Genomic DNA, 4,799 nt, shown 5'->3' with positions numbered 1-4,799 from the left:
AATGTCCTCTTCCTCTTCCTCTCCCTCCTCCTCTTCCTCCTCTTCTCCCCCTTCCTCCTTTTCCTCCTCCTCCTCCTCTTCCTCCTTTTCTCTCTCTTGCTCCTTTTCTCTCTCTTGCTCCTTTCCTCTCTCTTCCTCCTTTCCTCTCTCTTCCTCCTTTTCTCTCTCTTCCTTCTTTGCTTTTCCTTCCTTCTTTGCTCTTTCTTCCTTCTCTGCTCTTTCTTCCTTCTCTGCTCTTTCTTCCTCCTTTGCGTCCTCTTCCTTTGCTCTCTCTTCCTTCTCTGCTCTCTCTTCCTTCTTTGCTCTTTCTTCCTCCTTTGCTCTCTCTTCCTTCTCTGCTCTTTCTTCCTCCTTTGCTTCCTCTTCCTTCTCTGCTCTCTCTTCCTTCTCTGCTCTTTCTTCCTCCTTTACTTCCTCTTCCTTCTCTGCTCTCTCTTCCTTCTCTGCTCTTTCTTCCTCCTTTACTTCCTCTTCCTTCTCTGCTCTCTCTTCCTTCTTTGCTCTTTCTTCTTTCTTTGCTCTTTCTTCCTTCTTTGCTCTTTCTTCCTTCTCTGCTCTCTCTTCCTTCTCTGCTCTTTCTTCCTCCTTTGCTTCCTCTTCCTTTGCTCTCTCTTCCTTCTCTGCTCTCTCTTCCTTCTTTGCTCTCTCTTCCTTTGCTCTCTCTTCCTTCTCTGCTCTTTCTTCCTTCTCTGCTCTCTCTTCCTTCTCTGCTCTCTCTTCCTTCTCTGCTCTTTCTTCCTTCTCTGCTCTCTCTTCCTTCTCTGCTCTCTCTTCCTTCTCTGCTCTTCCTTCCTTCTTTGCTCTCTCTTCCTCTTTTTCTCACTATTCCTTCTTTGCTCTCTCTTCCTTCTTTTCTCCCTCCCCTTCCTCTTCCTCTTTTTCTTCTTCCTCTTTCTCCTCCTTCTTCCTCTGTTTCTTCATTCCCTCTAAAGTTTTCTTCCTCTTCCTCCTCTTCTTCTTCCACCTCTTCGTCTACTTCTTCCTCCACCTCTTCTTCCACTTCTTCCTCCACCTCTTCCTCCTCTTCTTCCTCCAGCTCTTCTTCCTCTTCTTCATCCACCTCTTCTTCCTCTTCCTCCTCTTCTTCATCCACCTGTTCTTCTTCTTCTTCCTCCACTTCTTCTTCTTCTTCCTCCACTTCTTCTTCTTCCTCCTCCACTTCTTCCTCCTCTTCCTCCACCTCTTCTTCCTCCATCTCTTCCTCCACCTCTTCTTCCTCTTCCTCTTCTTCTTCTTCTTCTTCTTCCCCTTCCTCTTCTTCTTCTTCCTCCTCCACCTCTTCTTCCTCCACCTCTTCTTCCTCCTCTTCCTCCTCTATGTCTCTTTCTTCCTCCTGTTCCTCTTCTTCTCCTTCCTCCTCCTTTTCTCCCTCTTTTGCCTTCACTACCTTTTTGTGTTCCTTCTTCCTCTTCCTCCCTCTTTCTTCTCTTATTTCTATCGCCCCTCTTTCTCCTCCTCCTCCACTTCCTCTTTCTCTTTTTCCTTCTCTTCTTATTGTTCCTTTTCTACCTCCTCCTCCTCCACTTCCTCCTCCTCCACTATCTGTTGCTCCTCCTCTTCCTCCTCCTATTCTTACTATTGTTCTTCCTCCTCCTCCACATCCTCTTCCTTCTCCTTCTCTTCTTCCTTCTCCCTCGCCTCTTCTTCCTCTTTTTATTCCTCTTCCTCCTCCTCTTCCTGCTCTTTCTGCTCGTTCTCCTCTGCCTCTTCTTTCTCTTCCTCTCTCTTTTCTTCTTCCTTTCTCTTCTATCCCTCCTCTCCCTCCTCCTTTTCCTTTGCCTCCTCCTCCTCCTCCTTTTCCTTTTCCTCCTCCTCTTCTCTCTCTCCTTCTCCTTCGTCCTCCCTCCTCAGTGGTCTCCATGGCACTGAAGGGCAGTGTTTCTGTGAGGTACCTCTCCTGCTCCATGCTGGGCTGGGCTCGTGTTCACCGTTGGAGGAAGCTGGCGGGCGGAGGGGCCGGGAACTGTTCACGGGGCTGCGGGTGTCTGGGGAGGACAGGGGACCCGGACGTGTGTGGTGCATAATCGCATCAACACTTCAGTCCTGAAGACGAGGTCATTCAAACGCAAGGTCCTGGTGGGCCTGGCCCACATCACACGGTTCCCGAATGGTGGAGCTGGGAATCAAACCTGAGTCTGTGGGTTGGGGAGCCAGTGCGCTCTGTGAGAGGGGCGGGCGGTCCTGAGCGGGGCGCTGGTCACCGGGCAACCACAGCATTCTACCTTCCGCCCCGCCCCAGGCCAGGCCCCCCCACTCCTCCTCCAGACTGGGAGGAGTGAGGAGACCGCCCCCCCCCACCGGGTTCTCAGCAAAATTAAATGAGATAATGAACCACCGAGAGCTCAGCACGGCTTCGGGGACGAAGCTCAGCGCCTGACCACTGCCCGTGATTTCTCTCACCACTGCCTATGATTACAATGCATGGACTGCCAAACGGAAAAGCAGAATGGTTCCCAGAGCCGAGCCTGACAACAAAAGTAATGGGGAGGAGGGGGGAAGGGGTAATCAAGCAAGTGTGAGCCCTGTCTCCCTCCCCAGCCTGCGGCCACAAGGCCACCACAGCACACATACTGGATGGGAGGGGCAGGCCAGTCCCATGGCAGCCCATGGAGGGCTGGCCAGATCCCTGGCCACCTGGAGTCACAGAGGCTGGCTCGCTAGGACCCTCATTTTGCCCTTGTTCCTCACAAGTCCTGTCCTCAAGGCGGCAGTCACTGTTGTGGCTGTCTGCGCTGATGCTCATACACCAATGGTTCCCCCTTCCTTCAGCCGCGTCCTGAGCCTGCCCCTCCTCCCCTCCTTCCCTGTCTCCTTTCTGGGCATCGACTCCAGCTCCCCCCTCCCAGCCAGACAAATCTCCCTGGGCGCCTAGCGGCCATCGTGCTTACTCAGGGCCTTTGCACTGGCCTCTGCTTCCTCCTGGAATGTTCTTCTCCCACGGCCATCTGGCCCACGGTCACGCGTGTCGCTTCTTCTAGAACATCTCCCCCACATGACAACCATCTCCCTGGCCTACAGATTCAACGCTTCCTCACCTGTCCCCCACGTTTTCCACCTTCCGCGTGCCCACCCTCCCAGTGGCTGTTCCGAGAGACCTGCGGGTCTCCACCGAGCAAGCAGCTGCTTGGGGACTTGGAGTCCCACAGGAGCCATGTCTGGGGATGAAGGCCGTGCCACTGGCATCTGAGGTCAGCCGTGCTCTGAGTCGCTCCTCAGTGAGCCCAGGTGTGGGAAGCCCTGAAGATTGACGCCTGGGCCGGGGAGCGGCATTTCTCATGGATGACCCTTTGTCTCTCCCTGGTTCTAGAACAGAACCTGAGGCGCAAGAATCCCTCCTTGATGTGTTTGAGGGACCAACCTTCCTTCTGGATAGTTTCCCCTAGGAAGAGGATTTCCAGCAAGATCTCAAGGAACGAGAGACGCTTCTCCTGATCAGCAGCCGGGCCAGCACGCCGCCGGGGAGCTGGCTGGAAGACCCAGCTTCTGCTTCGCAAACGGATCGGCTTTCGCCGGAAGGAAAACAAAGGAAGATGTCTCCCCCGCTCCCCTCCACGACTCCTCCCAAACTCGCACATTGTGTTCTATGTTTAACACGTCTTGCACTGATACCCTTGGCCTTGGCCCACAGTATCTCTGAATCCAGGAAACCATTATGACTGCTCGGGGTCAAAGGTTGCTGCTATTGTAACCCATTTCCTCCATCAGAGTTTTAAATTTGGAACATGTCCTTATTGCCATTGTATGGCATGTCAGCTCTCAGATAACCTCGGGATTATTTTTATTTAGCCACCATGACCCACCACCTCCCCCTACACATCCCTTCCCAAGCCCAAAAAGTTGTGTTTTTAAAATGACAGAGTAGGAGGGGGCTTTCCCCAGGACAAGCAGTCAGATAAGAGCCAGCTGAGCTCTCCAGCCCAGAGCTGAATAAAAGCCAGAGAACACGTCAGATTCCCAAGCGCCACTCCCCTCCAACTCGCAAAATAAAATTCGGAGTTATGTGTTTTTTAAGATGACCGGGAAAGGGAATAAAAAATAAGAAATCAGGGCTGGGAAGGTGGCTCCGTGGTAGAGCGCTTGCCTTGCATCCATGAGGCCCTGGGTTCGATTCCTTAGCACCACATAAGCAGAAAAAAGAAAAAGCCAGAAGTGGCGCTGTGGCTCAAGTGGTAGAGCGCTAGCCTTGAGGGGAGGCTCACATGGAGGACACAGAGGAGTGCCCAGCATGCAGCAGGTTCTAAAGTGCGTGCCAGCCCCGGCTTCGTGAGCCTGAGCAGAGATCTGAACCACCTGAAGACTCAGTTTTCTCATCTGTCCAACAGGTTCGCCACATCCTTGTTACTTACTTTACAAGGGGGCGGGGAAGAGAGCAATGCTTGTTTGGTTCCGTGCCTAGCACGTGATAATTAGAAATAACACAATAACGTGATAATTAGAAATAACACAAGCTTCTTCCCCGTTGGTTGTTCACACTGTGGTGGGCTGTACATCATCAGAGGAATTAAAAGAGCAGCTACGCCAGGCACTGGCAGCTCGCGCCTGTCATCCTAGCAACTCAGGAGGCTGAGATCTGAGGATGGAGGTTCAAAGCCAGCCAGGGCAGAAAAGTCCATGAGACTCTTATCTCCAAAGAACCAGCAGAAAACCAGAAGTGGCACGGTGGCTCAACATGGTAGAGCGCTCGCCTTGAGCAAAAGGAGCTCACGGACAGCGTCCAGGTCCTGAGTTCAAACCCCACGACTGATCAAATAAGAGCGGCAAATGTTCATTGTGCGCTTCCTGTCTGTCCGGTTCTGGTC

At 52.7% G+C, this 4,799-nt stretch overlaps 1 long non-coding RNA gene across 1 annotated transcript; it reads left to right on the top strand.

The window, feature by feature from the left end:
- Positions 1–2,284: 2,284 nt before the first annotated feature.
- Positions 2,285–3,638, top strand: LOC138837691 (uncharacterized). The gene is made up of 3 exons (XR_011375410.1): positions 2,285–2,477; positions 3,019–3,188; positions 3,308–3,638. It is a non-coding gene; the product is annotated as an uncharacterized lncRNA (long non-coding RNA).
- Positions 3,639–4,799: the final 1,161 nt, after the last annotated feature.

This window comes from Dipodomys merriami, unplaced genomic scaffold (genome assembly GCF_024711535.1).
Source record: "Dipodomys merriami isolate MVZ:Mamm:240054 unplaced genomic scaffold, mDipMer1.0.p SCAF_274, whole genome shotgun sequence".
Lineage (NCBI taxonomy): Eukaryota > Metazoa > Chordata > Mammalia > Rodentia > Heteromyidae > Dipodomys > Dipodomys merriami.
The sequence above is the reverse complement of the archived record's forward strand: the minus strand, read 5'-3'. Positions and strand labels throughout refer to the sequence as shown.